General features: G+C 39.3%; 1 long non-coding RNA gene across 3 annotated transcripts in view; it reads left to right on the forward strand.

Moving 5' to 3' along the window:
* The window catches only part of LOC139627760 (uncharacterized), a 17,972-nt gene extending 8,908 nt beyond the window's left edge, over positions 1-9,064 (forward strand). For all 3 annotated transcript variants that reach the window (XR_011692621.1, XR_011692620.1, XR_011692622.1), the window contains 2 exons: positions 4,966-5,015; positions 5,950-9,064. This is a non-coding gene — a long non-coding RNA (uncharacterized lncRNA). The remainder of the gene's footprint in view (positions 1-4,965; positions 5,016-5,949) is intronic.
* The last annotated feature ends 9,317 nt before the right edge of the window (positions 9,065-18,381 follow it).

Below are 18,381 nucleotides of genomic sequence, written 5' to 3' on the forward strand. Positions count from 1 at the left end.
GAACATTTCACACAGTTGTCCTTGACATTTTGTAAAGTCTTATGAGTATTTATAGTCTCTAAAGAGGTCCAGCATTGCGCTGTGGGCTATTGCTATAATGTGTTGTCTCATTTAGAGTTCTGTGTTTTTTTTTTTTTTAATACTGTTTTTATAATTCTCATGAGATTCAACTGATTAGTAGTTTTAGGGCAAAATTGCTTTGACTCTTATTTTAGAGGTAGACATCCCTTCCAACTGTCCTGAAAGTGGTTTATATTCTGGTAAAACCCTTAGCCTCTGTTCTTTTGAATACTCTTTTTTTCAGCTGCATCTGTCTCTCAGGCTCTGCATTGTGAGTTTTGGTAATGTAACAGCATGGGCAGATTAGGTGGAAAGTTTGGTAGCTTTAATGGTGCATGAGATGATCCTTTTCCATCCTTAACCCTGGTGATTAATCTCTTGCGTGACCAGGAATGCAATGTCAGATGGTTAAACAGATTTTTTTGAAATTAACATTTTGAAAGTCTTAACAGTATGTGAGTCAAACTGAGGGGTGCTGAGCAAGGAGTCTCTGAGGAGTGGTTATATTGATTTGTGTTGTAGTAGATCACAATGGTCAGCAACTTCCAGAGTTCAAGTTATCACTCATATTCTGATAGCTTCATGGACATTATATAATCATTTCAATTGATGTATTCTTGTTGAAGAGTGATGGACAACAGTTTCAATTCCAATTGATTCAAATTTTGGTCATGGTCAATGCATGCTGTATTTTCGGCCAGTCAAGTTTATACTGTAGAGGTGTTGTCATAAGACACAACAAACCTGCTCTATTAGACGTTTGACAGAAGTGCCATGGTAATTGAACTCAGCTGTTTTTTTCCCCATGGCATTCGGCTTTTGCACATGGCTTTTCATAATTGGTTAATGATTTATAGTTTTCTGCAAATATTTCTATGATTAGCATTTGGCTTGCTAGCTAGGTAGGTTGACCATTTTTATTTGTTCCTCATTGAATACTACATTGGAAAGCAGACAATGTCGGGTAGAATGCAGTTTGCCAGTAGGACACTCAACTCAGTGGTAGACTAATCAGCCTGGATTGACTGTCACAGTTTTTACTAGGACTATTTATAGATTTTCCCAATCAGACCTGACTGTAGATAGAAAAACTATGTATACCTAAAATAATGCTGATTCTTATGCTTAACATGAGCTCCAGCTTTATCTGTGGAGTTTGGCCATGCTTCTATATTTGAATAGGTGATCTAATTTCTTTCCATAGTCTAACATCATCATAGTCAGGTGAGCTAGAGACTCACCTGAAGAAAACTATCCAACTGTCTTTAGTGATTGTCTATTTTTGTTAGATCCAGTGTGTGTGTCAGTCTTCTACACAATGCGTGCTTGGCTAGACTCTGGCCCTTGCCCTGCTGTGAAGACAAATACAGGGGTAAGACCTGTGAAAGAATGTATTTTGACATGAATGCATCTAAAATTGATGTAAATTGTTAGAGAAATAGGTTGTATTAACTGTAGCAGATTTCCAAAAGACAGTCTCTTAAGTTGACGGTATATGTTTTTACAGCATTTCTTTCAGTAGAGAGTTGTCATGTGCATTTTGTTACTGGTTTTCAATTGTGCCTTACTGAAAAATGTCAAAATTGGAATGTGACCAGGAAACCCTATACTTACCCATGCTTTTAAAGAAAATAAAAACACCCTTGGTGCACACACCACTCATCCCTGCATGGCATGTTATCTAATGTCACTCACAAAATCTTTGCATGTACTTCAAAGCTGAAATATGGTAAAATCATATTTCAGCACCTAATATTGCGCTTTTAGTCACTACAGAGCGTGTAGTTGGGCTAATTCAGTTAGCCCAAACCTCTTCCAGCCAAGGCTCTGAAGTTTTACACTCGTGCCCAGTATGTTGTGAAACTGCTAACACTTTTATGTCTGTCTGTCTATCAAACTTTATAATGCTCTGATTTCTACCCCACTGGCAGTGTCTTTTAATTAGATTATACTGGAGGAATAACCACAGTTCAGAATGCCAATTTGTGTCCCAGGCGGTGTAAAATTTGCTGTTACACTGCCGCCAAACAGAGCAGGTGTGAGTAGACAAGGTCCTTAGGCAAAGAGCAGCAGACTGCTCCGTAAGAGTTTCTCTCTCTCCCTTTCTTTTACCTCTCTCTTCCCTCTTTGCAGTCAAACATTAGAGGCATGAGGGGATAAATAAAAATGATATTCAAGAGTCTGACAATCAAAATAAAATACAGACATTTTGGTACAGATTATGTCTCCAGGGTACAATTTTCTATACTACAAAGAACAGTGATGTTGGCGAGCAAGTATGTATAGTGCGCATACTGTATATTGAAACTGACAGTGTGTTAGTTCACTCAGTCAAACTGATCTCTGACTGAGTAAGAGGTCAAACAGTGTCTACAGCTGGTTGCAAAACCAAACGTTAGGAACATTTATTTCACTCGCTGTTTTGCAGTTTGTTGATGTGTGCCAAAAAATATTATGAACATACTACAATTACACCTCTGATGCATCATTCGGATGCTTGCAACAATCAGACTTTTTTATTCAGTGTGTTAGGAATCTATAATTTACACTGAATATACTAACCCTGTGTTTAAAGAATATAGCCGACGAAAGCAGCAAAGTGAACAGCTGCAGGTAATTAGAGCTGGCCCAGGAATGGCCAGGGATTCAAAGTAAACATGGATGGTTTCCACAATCAACAACATTTACAAATGCAGAAGAAGGAAGCTACTGAATTTGTGAAGAATGTGCAGTGGGAATGGAAAGCATAGAAGCATGAAGCCAGCAGATGTTGAAAATTAAATACATGCGGCATGTGGCTAACAGGACTGTGAGCTTATTCTTCTGATGGCAGACCCTGCAGTTCCCGAGGGCTAGAGGACAGCTGTTCCAGGTTAATACTTACAGGTTTACATCCAGCCAGCCATAGCTAAGATAAAAAAAAAAATGGATTTCCTTTAGGGGAAATTGACCTTAGATTTGGTGGATATCTATGGCCTGCCACTGTTGTTTGCTATCTTACACATATCAAGTCTGATTCCTTAAAATTGGTCAGGAGTTTGCAACACGGTGCAGTTATTGAATTCACTGACTTTAAATGGCATAGCCCTGAAATACTTAAGTCTGTGGGTGCCAACTGGTTCTACTTAAAATTTCTGGAAAGCCTTGAATTATAGATCATCAGCAGAAGGAACCTGATGCTCACCTGTGTCTGTGTGTGTGCCCCCAGCTGATGGTCACAAATTTAGGTGAATGGCAGTACTAGGTAGATTCTGTCAGCCCTGTGAAGTGAACAAACAAACAAACAAACAAACAGGAAACCTATAGTCCTCATGAGGTCAGCAAGGAGTAAATTATCAGGCAGATACATTCTTAACATTGTAGTATTACATGATAAAATTCTTTTTGGGGCTGCATACATTAGATGGACCTTTATTGGAAATATGAAAGAACTTTTTTGGCAGATATGCTTCAGGATTTTGTGGTGAAATCTGTCAGCACTTTGCTGGCTTTACTTTGCTTTCATGTGAAAAATTCAGATTTTTACTCTTGCCTCAAATATCTTAAATTGAGACATATTCTCATGTATTTATATTTGTGGCATTTAAAAGTAGTACAGCAAAGACACTGGTTAAAAAAAATGGCTGGAGGTACCTTGTGGAATACATTGTGTTAAGTCTGTCGCTGTGTGGCGTCCCTTAACTAAATATTAGCACATTGGCTGGGCAGCCTGAGTGTGGTTCTTCCTTCACTGGCTTCCACTGAAACAACCATACTCTGTTTATTCGAAATAGCTGCCTGAAATTTTACTGTCAGACTTTCTGCCTCTCTTGGCTCTTTGGCTGTTGCAACAAAAACATGTCAGTAATATTTAAAATAGTAATGTCATAAATTATTTGCACTAATCTGTGTTGGTATTTGTTCTGACTCATGAAGCAGTGGGTGATTCTAGGCTGGGGAGTATAGGTTTTGTTTTTCAAAGCCAGGGACAGTTTCGCAGAAGTGAAGCTTTAACATTTGCTTTTTGTTTAGCATCACAGCCTGTAGAAAGAAAATATGGCTTTTTACTAGAAAAGAAAGCACTTCATTAGAAAAGACATTCAGCCTAGCATACGGTGCCCATTCATTTCACTGTTAATATTTCAAAAGGTCAGTAATGTGAATAGTTTATTCTTTACAGTAATGCTTCAGTTTTCTTGTCTTAATACTACATGACATACTCTTGGAATCCATCAAAGAAAATAATTTATGTATTTGCAGAGTATGGTGTTTTTTTTATTTTGAGCTTAGAAAAAAGAATTGAGACTTAATGTGGGAAACTGTTCCATGCCTAGAACCTTTTACAAATTGAAATGCGTTTGGTTTGTACTTTTACTGTTGACATTGAGTAGCATTGTTGTTGTTTTGATTTTGCAGTTGCATGTTGGAGTGAAACTTTGTGGGCGGTATCCATTGGACAGAGAAGAGCTTTTTACTTTAAAATTAGAAACTTGTAGCCCTGTATTACAGTGCTGTTAGAGGAAAATATTACGACGCATGATTAGAGACTGCAAATGTTCATGGGATGAAGTTCTAACATTTATTTTTATTCACATTCATTTTAAGCCTTCTGTCCTTCACCTCTTAGTTTGTGTCCACTCCTGCATGTGGGAATCAGGGCAGTGTGCCAACTTTAGCTACCCTGCTTCCCACCCTTTTCACTTCTCTCACCCCTCACACCTCTGCCCACCTCTGCCCCATCTGACCAGGTGCGTCTGTTCAGTCGATCCACTCACGACTGCAGGTTGGGTAGCTTATTATTACTAAATCGTTGCTGTCAGCTCCCATCAGGGCTTAAGATGAATGTTGCCAGCTGTTGCCCTGCTCTCATTATTTCTCTCTTTTTCTGACTGCGTTTTTGACTCGCTCTCGCTTTCTCCTTGTCAGATTTGCTCCTCATGCACTGGCCTCATGGTGGTGGTGAAGCTCCTTCATTGGTGAGTACTTTATTGCAGACCCAGACTGTGCATCCAGCAAACAAGTTCTTAAAAATCCCAGAAGAAGTAAAAAGCATACTAGAGTACAGATGAAAGGGGGAACATTCTGTAGTGTCTCATTTCATAGGGTCATATTGTAGATTTTATTTTGCAGACAGGACAAGATGTGTCAGATAAGATGGTACGTATTCACCACAACTGCTCCCTTGTGTATTCAGTGAGAGGGAGATAGACATTATGTATCTCATGTTAAATCACTTTTAAATGTAGTAGCAGTAGGGAAGGGGCGGATGGTCAGATCTCCACTTAAAGGAGTGATGTTTTTTTGGGCCAGGGGCACATTGGACAGAGTTCAGGCCCTCCTCCTCCCTGGAGGTGGGCTAGGATCATTAGTTTTAGTTTTTGAAGTGTTTGGCCTTTTGATGTTTCTATGTTCTCTTTAGGCAACTTGGCCTGAAGGATATTTAATATCACTCCTACAAATTTCCAGTTAGGAATAATTTGAACTGAGCATCTGTCAAAGAAACTGCCATTTAAATACATTGGTCATGGTTAAAGAGGCATAAAATGAGGACAGATTAGACAGAGCACCTTTCTCTGAAGGCTGGCTCTGGTTGAGTCAGGGCCAACCTGGGGCACATGGACCCAGCAAAACTGCTCCTGCTTTCGTTTCATTAAGTATAACTATCTAACACTGCTGGGATCCAAACTCTCCCCTGGCTGCCCTCCCCATGACCAGCCATGCTTGCCTGTGCTGCGACTGTGGCATGGTGGGGTTTGTTTTAGGGTCTCAGTTACTTGATATTTTATTTATGAATGTTCAGGGGAGTTGGGATGAGATATTATTTCTCTGTGTCTCTGATGCTCTGAGCAACAAGGGACTGGTGTCTCCCCAGTGTCTTCACTTCAAACATTCCTCTTGTGTTTCCACTAGGGTGTGCAGGAGGACCTTCATCAGCATATCCAATCTTAGATTATGTTTTATCACCAAGAGAATCATGAAAGAGCATACATTACGTCTTGTGGAAGAAACTGTCTGTACCTAAAGCAATTGACTGGGTCGGTCTCAAAAATGTTCAGCTTTTCTTCTTTCTGTCAACTAAAACAAAGGCACAGTCACTGTCTGAACCACAGAAAGATATATTCAGAAGGACTGCAGATCAATTAATTTATGTTAATTAACTTCTTGTGACAAGGTGTGTAGAGTTGTTAAGGTATACTATTTTGTAAAAAGAGAAAAAAATTTGCAATGCGTTTTTTTTTTTTTTTTTGTCTTTTGTTGTTTTACACTACTGGAAGTACAATTCTAGTTTAATTTGAACAACATAATTTTTAAACAATAATTGAAAAGTAATTATAGTTCCCATATATATTTTGCGACCAGTAAATATTCTTGTCTTTATCATTTAATATAGATTCATCATACAGCAATAACTGATAACAACTTTGGGAAGGAGTTGTTGAAATTGGTGGAGAACATTGTAAAAACATTGTGAAACATTCTTTTATAGCCCCTACCCCATAAACCCCTTTCTTCCATCACTCTGGGGTCTAGGTATCTGCGAATGGAGTGTGTGAGAGGAACACTTCAGACATTATCTTTAGGGGCAAATAAACAACATATTAATTACGCATTGGATTGACATGGGACAGAAACTCTCTCTCTGTCTGTCTCTTCCTCTCAGTGTCCAAAGTTTTATTTTTGTGCTGTAGATTAACTGCGCCTCATCTGTCCCTCCCTTCTGTCTTTGGTCTTACCATTACATATTTATTCAAGCTCTCTGGCTAAAATGTTTTGATGTGGCACAAGCATTTCAACTCTTTTGATAATTTTCTTAAAAAGGAGTCAACATGACCTCAATCAGGGATACAGGCCTTAGAACTCTGAATACAAATACAGTCCGTCCAGTTTGCTGTAAATTGGATATGCTGTAGTATTTACAGTATGACCTAAACCTATAATATTACAATGAGTTAATATAATTATGAAACTTTGGGAAAAAAATAGTTGTCTCCATATCATAAATTATTCATAAAACAGATGTCTTTTTTCAACAGTGATTTGTATTGGTTTTAGAAGGCATGGACAAATGACATCGTCTTGCTGCTAGGGGCATCAGATCGGCAAGGGGAAATTATGTGTTTTTGTCGTTTAATTTGGAAGAAGTGTTGTGTAATTCCATAATCCCATTCCACTGCCACAACTTATTAAAGCAATGTACAATTTCAGATTCTTTTGCTTCCTCCTTGACATGGTTGCCCTTATTCTTTCACGAATACACCAATGCAATTAACCCTAAGAATGTTCATTAAAAAATTAGATAAGCCCTAAGTGTTAATTGTCTAAAAATAGTTATCTCCATGATAAATAGATCACCTAAGGTCTGAACTAATCACTAATGAGTACTGCATGCAAATTCTAATCTATTTTTTTTAAATGATCAGTTTTACTCTGCTGATACCAATTTGCCCAAATTCATAGTATTGTCTGATATTGAGTTTTTTTCTCTTTCAACCGTTCTACCTCACTGTGTGGTAGGTCAAATTTTAAAGGAGCTATTTGTACATTTTGCTATTGCTACATTGCCAGCATTAGCATGAACAGCTTATTACTTACTATTCCAGAAGAGATGTTGTGATTTCACAATCAAACTGACTTATTAAGAGCTGTCTCCAGCGGTGGAATGCAACGCCAGTGTCAAGTCCTATTTTTATTACTTCCTTTCTTCTATTGAAGTTAGCATGCCAAAAAGCTAGCCTCAGCCTGGCTCGTCACTTTACAATAGCTACTCACTGTAGCCTCCAATCTGCCCTGAAGACGTAGTGCTGCTCAGAAGGCATATTCTAACCTCTTGTGGTATAAAGACAATGATGGCTGAAGCTCTTGTCAAGCTACAATCACCACCACCCACTCCAGGCAAGAAACCATGTGTGGTGGCAGAGAAAACTTACAAATAGCCCCTTTAAGAACCCCTGTTCCACAGGTTTGGTTGGTATCTGGTGATATTGGCATTCTTCAAGTTTACAAGCTCTTGGTTGCTGAGATCTTGGCACAAGCAAGATGGGTCACTTTGCAGTATTGTGTTCAATTTTAAGTAAACCTTGTAATTTGGGTGAAGCTAATTGTAATGGTTCAGAATGAGGGAATTGTCAGTGCATTTGATGCGAGAGGGACCATGCCACCGCTGCACACTTTCAAGTGTGATTGGGTGTTAAATAACTAGATAACAGGGAGTAGTTAATCGGTGTGAAGTTGTAACTTTATCCTCTCTACCTTGGCTTGTCCTGGTGGTGGGAGGAGACGTGGTTGGAGGTGAATGCACTGTTAGTGTGGAATAGGCTGTCAGGGTTCATTAGCCCAAGCCATCTCTATCTCAGGAGGAATGTGGCCAGTGGTTTAAAACCAATTTCCATTACCTGCCTTCATTTTATTAACTTCCGTACCATTACCAGGGAGCTTCCCTTTGACGTTGGTTCCTGCTCACTGTCTTGTACTTCTAAAAGATCCCTCTGGGAGCAAGGCTGTGAGTCCTCACTTATCCTGCTCTGTGTGTTCCCTTTAATCGCCAAGCGCAGTGCCTCAGCCGTCTTCAGCCCTGCGCAAAAGTGTGTGGGGGTGTCAATCTTAGATGTCAGATGTGAGGACCCTTGCATAAACCTCTGTGGCACCCACACTTAAGGCAAGAGCTGACCATAGTATCCATTCAAAACTATAGTTTAAGTTTACTCCCGCCTCTTAAAAGGTAGTCGAGTGGTTAGGGCGCGTACCATGTGTGAGCGCAAGACGCTCTTAGCAGGCAGTCACCGGTTCGACTCCTGATTGGTCTGACTCTTTCCTGCATGTCATTCCCCTCTCTCTACCCCTTTCCTGACAGTCTCCACTGATCTATCATAAAGGCACAAAAAAAAAAAAAAGATCCTCTTAAAAGTTCAAAACTGGTCTGTCAGCTTAGTTTGAATTATCAATGGCTGCTAAATTTTGAGTCAGACATATTGTGTTAGGATAATCCTTTGGGAGCCTGGGATGTGTGGTAAATAGTAACCATGATATCTATCTATTCCACGACCTCAGTCCACCACCACTGATTAGATCTTTTGGGAGCATTTGCCATGAATAAGATGGGCTGTTCTTGGAGCCTGAGTGAAAAAGAGGAGTATGAAGCTTGTGAGACGCCCCTCTTCATGACTGCCACTTGGGAGCACAGGGAAATGGAAGAGGAGGTGAAAGGCCAGGTGTCTGCCACAGAATTTAATTAGAAAGACTGGATGCTTTGTCCTCTGTAAAGTTGCTTCAGGCATTGTTTAATTGCCCCATTCCCCATTTCTTCCAGCAGTCCCTTCTCTAAAGTTCATTAGTATTCATCTTGTACAAGCATTTGAATGTTGATTTCAAGGATGTTCTGCTTTACTGTACTTAAACCATTATGTTAACTCGTAGCCAAATTGCATTATTGTCTAAATGTGTATTGAAATACAGGAACATTGCAATACTTGAACTTGAAACCATTGCAAATGTTGCAGTTGAAACCACTGTAGCTAGCTGATGAGATCAGTAATTGACTGTACTGATTAACTTGCCAGCTATTACAAAAAACCCTCCCAGCTGATGTTTCAGAGAGTAACAAGATAGATTAAGATATGGAGAACTGAAGAAAGAATATTGAATCGTGAGACAGCGTGCAGTGTGCAAACTATGAAATCTTTTTAGGGATTTTCTATTTTCTTTTGAAATTGTTGGAATCAACAGTGTGCGCAAAAGGGGACAGTTTATCATTTTACAAGAACCAGGTTACACCAGAGTTCTGCCTTTTTGCAGTTAAGCATTGCTTACTGGTGTTCAGAGGAAAAATAGTGACTGTATTAAAGAAAGCAATCTTCAAAGGGAAGTCAGAGAGAAAGTTTGGCATCAGAAACATACAATTCAGCTTCATAAAAATCTATTTGATAATTCTGTTTTTCATGATAGACTGGTTAAAACCAGATCAAGCATAAGTTGAGGCACTGGTTCTGTACTGGTTGTTTATTAACTGACAGTTCAGAGCGAGTGACTTAATAAGAGGAATTTTTAGGTCAATCATGGATCGATTTAACATTTAATGAAATCCACCAGGGAGGTTTGGGTTAAATCAGGGTTTTAAAGTTTTGATAAATCAGAGTACGTAATAGGCAATTAACTTAAATTTTCTTGATTCATATGATGGTATTACAAAATATGTTAATAATGTAAGAAACCTTTTAAGACAAAGCAAATTGCTTTTTTGGGGTCTTTTTTCCCCAATCACCAGCCTTGAGTTTTATCAGCAGTGTTTAGCCCAGTTACCAGCATTTAAGAGGTGAAAGCTGAGATTAACCCCTGCAATAACACTGACCATCATTCATTAAAACTGTAATCATGCGTAAAATGAGATTGATAGAAATTTTTCTAAAAGGCTGAGAAAAGGAAATAGAAAAGGAATTATATACCCTGATGCAGGATTTAATGGACAGAAAGTTAATTCAGCTGCGTTCAAAATATGGCAAGGCAGAAAATCCTCCTGGGCAAATTATAGACCTCTCCACCATCATCACAGCATTTCTAACAGGAGACAGAGGTTATGCCCCTTCTAGCAAACCCATACCTGTACTGCAAACTGCATACACACATACACCAACACATATTCTGCTCTGGAATATAATATCTGGTTTATCTAGTTGCTGGGAATAGTTAAATCCTTCATGGGGGAAGCACTCTGTTGGTAGGATTACCTCAGTATTCGCCCACCATTTCTCTCCTTATTATCACATTTTTTTTCTCAACAGGCGAGTTTAAGGCCAGTGTTTTAATGTTCAGCTCTATTCAATCCCTAGCTTTTACACTGGATATAATATTTATTTTGGTTAATCACTTAAGTATCGCAGCGAGCTCAATATCTTCAGGAGTCGGTAACAGGATTATGTGTATGGGTGAAAGTCAGAGCACAAACATACTTTTTATATATACTGCATTATTGAGTTTCCAAAGTAAATTTTTACTTTAAAACAGCCTTGGATGACAGTAGTCTGTCCATTTCACCACTTCTGCCTGGGATAAATTTTGAATACATTTTTTACACTATGACCCATAAATGAAACAGAAACAGCCTTTTTTCTTCCTTTATAGTATTACAAGTAACTTAATGAATATGGATACAGTGTGTCAGAAAAGACACGAAGAATAATAAATGTGATATAACATCTCTGCTGTGCCTGTTTTTCTCTGCTTGCTTGTATTTTTGTATTCACTCTTTCCACAGCTTGGGTCCCCCCTGCATAGTTCACTTAAGAGTGGACTCTGTACCTGCTGTTTTAAAGGTTCATTTTGAACTTACAACCAGGGCTGACACCTGAGGAACCCTGCCTTTGATTGATTGTTGAGACCATTGATCTAATTTTGAAACCTTTGAATTTCTCTTGGCATCCTTCCTTTTTTTTGTATGAAGTGGAATAAACCTAATTTCCGTGTGCCTCATGCAGGGCTTCACTCTCCAAGGTGGGAAAACAGAGAGAATAAATAAATAAAGAAACCCAAGAAACAGGTCTTTCACAGCGGCACAGAGATTTTTATAGACTGGATCAATTAAATTTGTCTTATTTGGAACGATGGGGCTCTGTAACTCAATAAGAGGTAATGTGGTTGAAAATGCCTCTCACTGTGCAGCCATTAGGTGAGAGAATGTTACCATGGGAGTATTAACATGGAGGGATTACAGAGGCATAAGACTGGTCTGAGCCAATTAAAATCAAGAGCAGCCTAGAAAGCGGAGATGTGGGCGGCTGTCTTGGGCTACTGAGTCCTGCTGTGAAGGCAAAAGTGGGAGAGAAAGGACATCACAGCCAGGTCTTGCTGGAAACCAGTAGTGCTTCAGAAAGGAGTGGAGAGACTCTGGCTTTTAATATTAGCATGGCAGAACAACAACCCATGAGTAACTATAGCCTTTACTAAATTGCTGCACATGTAACATGTCCAGCTACCAAGGGCTTTCTCTTTTAGTATTAATGCTATAAAAAATACAATAGACCATGGAAATGAATTTTAGACTAAGATAAATGTTTGTAAGATAAATGATAAAGGTTTTACCAAGATCATTTCAAGAATAGTGAAGGATAAATGCAAAATAACCATGCATCTGTATGTATTTTGCTCATTATACTTGGTCAGTTTGATTATTTAAATGCTAGTATAGACTGCATTAGTTTGAACTCTAGAAATACTTTAAAATTTACAGTGATATTCGAGCCAGAATATATATTCAGGGTCTGTATAATCTACATCAAACACTGCAGAGTTGAAAGTTGGCAGCAAAAGTTTTGTCCTCAACTTGCTGTGGTTTGCATGGATTCACAGTGGATTCCAATTTGAGCTGCAACAATTAGTTGATTAAATGATTAGTTGACTAAAAATTAACTGGCAATTATTTTGAGAATGGAATAATCGCTTAAGTCATTTTTAATGCCAAAAATTAGCTGGTTTAATGCTCTCACATGTGAGATTTAGTTGTCCTGGTCTTACATTACTGTTTTGGACAGTTGGTTGGGCCAAATAAGACAAATGAAGATGTCACCTTGGACTCTAGTGATGTTGTGAGTTGAAACCCTAATTCCAATACTTAAAGGTTCCATATTGTAGAGAGATTTCCATGTCTTTTGTGATTATAAAACAGGTTTAGATGCTATATAAGTTCTGTGGAAATATCAAAATACTCAGTCCACAGAGAAATGTGCACAGCACGTATTCAGAAACTGTGCCTTAAAACGACCTGTCAGCACTTCCGTAATGTCACAACTACACAGTCACCACACTCAGCCATGCCCTCAGCATGGCCTCTCTGGACCATAGACTGTATATAAAAATGGATGTAGACTCTGGGTCTAAAAAGTGGAGCCAATGCAGAAATACCTTAAGCCTCCATTCCATCACTGACCATCAAGGTTTGACCCCACTGGTTGCAAAAAGAAGTCCAATTGTATTGAAGTCTATAGTAAAAATAGCCCTACTTCTCACTTGATTTATTACCTCAGTAAACGTTTCCCTGATGAGTTTATGGTTTCAATCCCTAGTTTCAAGTCTTTTTCAATACAACATGATGTTCATTTTTCAAATTATGGACTGATTTAGAGGAAAATAGATGATAAAGCAGGGTATGCATTAGGGCACACACATCTGGCTACTGTGTGATTGACAGACTGTACCACACATAGCGACCTGCGCAACAATCAGGATAAAGAGCAGGTCAGATTCACTCTTCACTTCTCCACAGCTCCATCTTCTCATCCACACGTGGTTTCTACTGGTTTCAAAAAACCAAGATGACGATGGCTAAATTGGAAACTTAAAAACAGCAGTTCACAAACCAGTGGGTGATATCATGGTGGGTTTCCACTTGATCTGGACCCACTTTCCAGCTTTTTTTTTTGTTGTTTGAACTTTATTTACAACATCAACCTGTCATTCTGTTACTGAGCTATAAAGCTACAAGAAATGTGCAGATGCATATGAACCCCCCCACCCCACCACCCCCCCATTTCCCCCCCACATAAATACACATCAGTGTCTTGCTCAAAGACACTTCGAAGTGTGGATGATTAATGAATGATGTGCTCTACCACCTGGGCTACAGCTGCCCTCTTAAAATACAGTGCTTCTGCCTTAGTCCTTCTGCACCCCATTGACATGAGCTAGTGTGTGCATGTGACTGCCTCTTTCTCTTTCATTTGGCAGAATGTATGATGGCCGGAATTTCTAATATATTTTACTGATTGGCTCCCAGGCAGTTCCATCATACAGTTACTTTCTCAATGAACAAAACCAGAAGGCAGGTCTATTATATGCGTACCAGCGCATGCAGTGACTACCTGACACCAAGCGTGAAGACAGACACAGATATTGTGCATTAAATCATATTCTGGTGAAACTGTGTGTGTTTCAAACATACCTAGCATATGGATAAAGAGCGTATGTGTGGATTATTCCATTGTTTTGAAAAGTTTATATTGTTTAAAGGCCTTTTCATTGTCAATATTAATTGAAGCTGACCACCTATAGTTAGGTGTGCTAGATATGAAATTACAAACTTTTGACCTTTGGGGCGTGCCGGTTTGATGCTGGAAAGATGGGAGGTACCACTTTAAGTTTTTTATTTTTTATTTTTATTATCATTGTGTAATTAATGAGCTATTGGACAAACTATGCATGCAGTTGCATTATATGGTTTTATTTATTGGCACTGTCTTCCTCCAGTATTTTCATTTTCAGGAAAAGGTTTCAAAAATTCTTAAAAATATAGGCTTATTTTTGCTTGTCTTCTGAATTTCCTCCTCTAAGTGGTCTCTTTCTAAAAGCTTGTCATTATTTTAACGTGTGTGTGTGTGTGTGTGTGTGTGTGTGTGTGTGTGTGTGTGTGTGTGTGTGTGTACTTGTACTTGCTACATAATAAGGACCAAAAAAAGTATTTTACTAACAGAGTGAGGACATTTTGGGAAAGTGAGGACATTTTGGCCGGTCCTCACTTTTTGAGACACCTTCAAATCACATGTTGAGGGTTAAGACTTGGTTTTAGAGTTATGGTTAGAATTAGGTTTAGGTTAAGGTTAGGGTCAGGGTTAGGGTTAGGCACTCAGTTGTGATGGTTAAGGTTAGGGTAAGGGGCTAGGGAATGCATTATGTCAATGAGAGTCCTCACAAAGATAGAAGTACAAGTATGTGTGTGTGTGTGTGTGTGTGTGTGTGTGTGTGTGTGTGTGTGTGTGTGTGTGTGTGTGTTTGTGTGTGTTTGTGTGTGTGTGTGTGTGTGTGTGTGTGTGTGTGTGTGTGTGTGTGTGTGTGTGTGTGTGTGTGTGAGTGAGTGAGAGAGCGAGAGAACCCCTTCCCTATCTGTGAACTCAGATGTGTCACTTGCTATGTTGGAGAAGGATGGAAACGCAGAGTGCCTCAGGACATTGTAACAAAGTCCCTTGTGCCACCAGCCCCCCCGACACAATTACCCACTCATGTCTAATTGGCATTTGAGGCTTCTCTGCTTGATCGACCATGGCCACATCAGCATGAAGTGGCAGGGCAGCGCTTGCCAAGCTGTGACTTAACTGGTATCACGCTTTGTTACTCTTCTAGCTGCTTACATAATTTGCTGATGTAAATTTACTCTGCCTAATTAACATCGTCAGCCTCTCATTTAATCTGAGCAGACATGAGATGCATCCGGTCGCTGGTGCTACTGTCCGTTTTGCTGATTTCTGAATGGCAGTGCGTAGGCCTGTCTGTGGGCTGTGGTGCTGGAGTCTATGTGACTTGGTTGAACGAATCCATTACTCAGTACACACACAACTTAGTCTTGGCTTGTGGAGTTGAGAAGAAGGGTTGGGCCTGAAACTAACTTTCCAGAACTGTCCTGAATTAAAAAATTAAGTTCATCTCCGTTGTTGGTTGATTGAAACTGAGCACTTAGCTTGAGAATGGTTTAGACAATGGTGCATGGACACAAATCTGACTGACAGGCCTCGCTGTAGAGAAGAGCTTTGTGATATTTGAGGTGACTGTGGTACAGACAAATAATCATACTCGCAATTAGAGTCCCTTTCTCTACTTTATGGTCTCTGCAGTACTTAATGGCCTGTTCCCACAGAACTGTCTCTGGATGCCTGCACAGTTGTCATTATCCAACTAGATCTCCTGTGTTAATAAATGACAAGCGTCTGGAGTATTGATTTGTTAACCTTCAAAGTGGCGCCATCCAATGCAGACGGTAGAATTATATGAATTTAACAAATGTAGGGGAGTTTGCTCTGAGAGTGGAGTGTTTGTATGGAGTATTTGTATTTGGTTGTGTTTGTGCACATGTAAGGATTGATCCTAAGCTGTGTGTTGTGATTCTGATCTGCTTTTACTGTTACTTCAAACCCTGTCACGGTAGAGACATCAACCTCTACCAACAACAGTGGCAGTTATTGTAGTTCTGCGGAGGATGCCCAGTGTTTGGGTTGTAGACAGAGTGGTTGATGCTGAAACAAGGGCTGCAACCAAGCCATCCACTCATTCAGCCAGTAAGGATATTAGATCAGACTGGTGGTTTGTGATGGTGGCAGGGTCACTGAGCATCTCATTCGCATACCCCCCTCATCACCCAGCTCCCTCCCATTGCTGCTCACCCATTCTGCCGCACTGCAGGGTAATCAGGACAGTGACACTTTATGAGAGAGGGGACGACAAAAGGATTTACACACAAAGTCTGGCAGGGGAATATATCTCATTTGCCTCCAGAGTTTTTAACCTGAATGCATAAACACAAAAGTTAAAGAGAAATAAGTCTGAGTACATTTAGTTTGGCCTAATTGTTCACATTCATTTCCATCAGATCACTCACATGCTGTCAAACTGATATTCTATTATTTTTTAAAAATGTTTGTGGTTTTATGTAATAAACATTACAGAGAAATGTCATGGCTATCAATGTAATTTTTCCAAATAATGCCCACTTTTGCCACAAGCTTTTTTTAGAATTTCAAATGATAATAGAGAAGAGGACCTCATGGCCTTTTGTGCTAAGTCATGCTAGATTCACCTGACATACCTGTACTGCATTACTAGCAAACTCGGCACCAAAGATAGGAAAGATAAGCTAAGTCTGACATAGCAGGAAGAGTTGTGTTTTCTTCTCTCTGAATATGGCGACTCTAGTTTTGTGTGGGTGCCATCTGTTTTTCATTAAGTAGAATGGTAAAGAATAAATGTTAATAAAGGTTAAGAATATCCGTTGGAATGTCCATGGCAATCTGGGAGAGTGAGTATAAAATTAGAGGTGAAAGTATTAAAATATTGATAACACCTCTCTGTGTCCATTGCTAGCCCATATTTTATTCATTCTACCTTGAAGGTAGCATGCAAGATGACCCCTTTTCATTCAGGCCTGTACCTGCTAACTCCTGCTTTCATAAGTTGAGATTCCCTGAGCCTCCACTGACATTTTGCTTCAGTTCAGCCAGTGTGAAGATGTAGTGTATTTTCTTTAAGTTTCTTTTGTGCATTTCTTTTCTCTTTGACATGACTTCTCACATGGCGTTTATGTCTGCTGCTAATCAGATACATGATTACATGTATCTGCTAATCAGATACATGTCATCAGATACATGTTTCTGTGTGATTAAGCCTCACAAGGTCCCATATGATGTCTGTTTCCATGCATGAGAGCAAATAGCAATAATAAATACCTTTCCCAACATTATTAGAGAATTTTATTAATATTGCAGGCCCACTTAGTCCACTTCCTAAAGCCAATATTTTGAATTTTATAGCTGACATCACTTGACAAAAGAGAAACGCTCAGCATGTGTTTGATGACCTACATGATAATTGTTTTAGAACACCCAAATTTTGACTGACGTGAAACACCGAATGCTTCACAATATCTGTCAGAGATGGCCTAGAATGTAAAAGTGTTGTTTTTTTCCCCTGTGTCAAGCACTGCACCATTCTCTTTTATTTTCATTCATTCAAAAAAAAAAAGTATGTATGTATGTATGTATGTATGTATGTATGTATGTATTTGTTTATATATCTTCATTGTGCACCAACATGGTACTAGGATGAGGGTTTTATTAAGTACAGAATGAATAAGTTTGATCTGTGTTTTCTAGAGATTTGGCTGGTTTTTGAAATAATATTCAGTATATGAAAACAGTTTTAATGAGCAGTGTCATTTATCCCACTGTAATCTGTATTGGCTGAGCTGGGTTCCTTTTGAATGTACAAGCCACAGAAGTATATCAAGGACACATGTTGACTTATCCATACACATAGAATTATTTCAGATTTCTAGCAACTCTCCCAAATGATTTATATTTCATAGGGGGCATATTTGCCAGTGCCTCTTTGAAGATCTGTGCAGAGCTTCTGCTCAGACTTTGGTCAGTAATAAACAGGAATTCCCCTGAGGGTAAGGCTCATAGGTGCTGTTTATGTTGACCAATGGAGCCACAGCCTGGAAACCAGAGGAGTAGTGCTGTTGGGATTGAAGCAGGTGGGTTCTGGGCTTCAAAGACCAAAAGATAATCTGCTGAAAAAATCTAAAGCCAGGCTCTGAAATGTGCTGAACATCTACGAGCTTCTGCTTGCAAAGACACACGGCTCATCATGTGGTTCGAGCCAGCCCAGGAATGCTTTGATGCTGCTGATCCCCTAACTTTTGTTAGTTTATTTGACTGAGTTTTTATGTATAATATGTATTCCAAATGGTAGGCCTTCTTTAAAGAACTTAAAGGAAATCCTGAAGAAATAACTTTGGAGTTGAGAGCTTGTGCTAAAGCATCAGTTGATTCAAAGGCTCAGCTGCAAAGTCTTCCATAACACAGAGGGAAA

The sequence above is a fragment of the Trachinotus anak genome, unplaced genomic scaffold (genome assembly GCF_046630095.1).
Source record: "Trachinotus anak isolate AG129_WGS33_773 ecotype Australia unplaced genomic scaffold, CSIRO_AGI_Tana_v1 ptg000011l, whole genome shotgun sequence".
In the NCBI taxonomy this organism is placed as follows: Eukaryota; Metazoa; Chordata; class Actinopteri; order Carangiformes; family Carangidae; genus Trachinotus; species Trachinotus anak.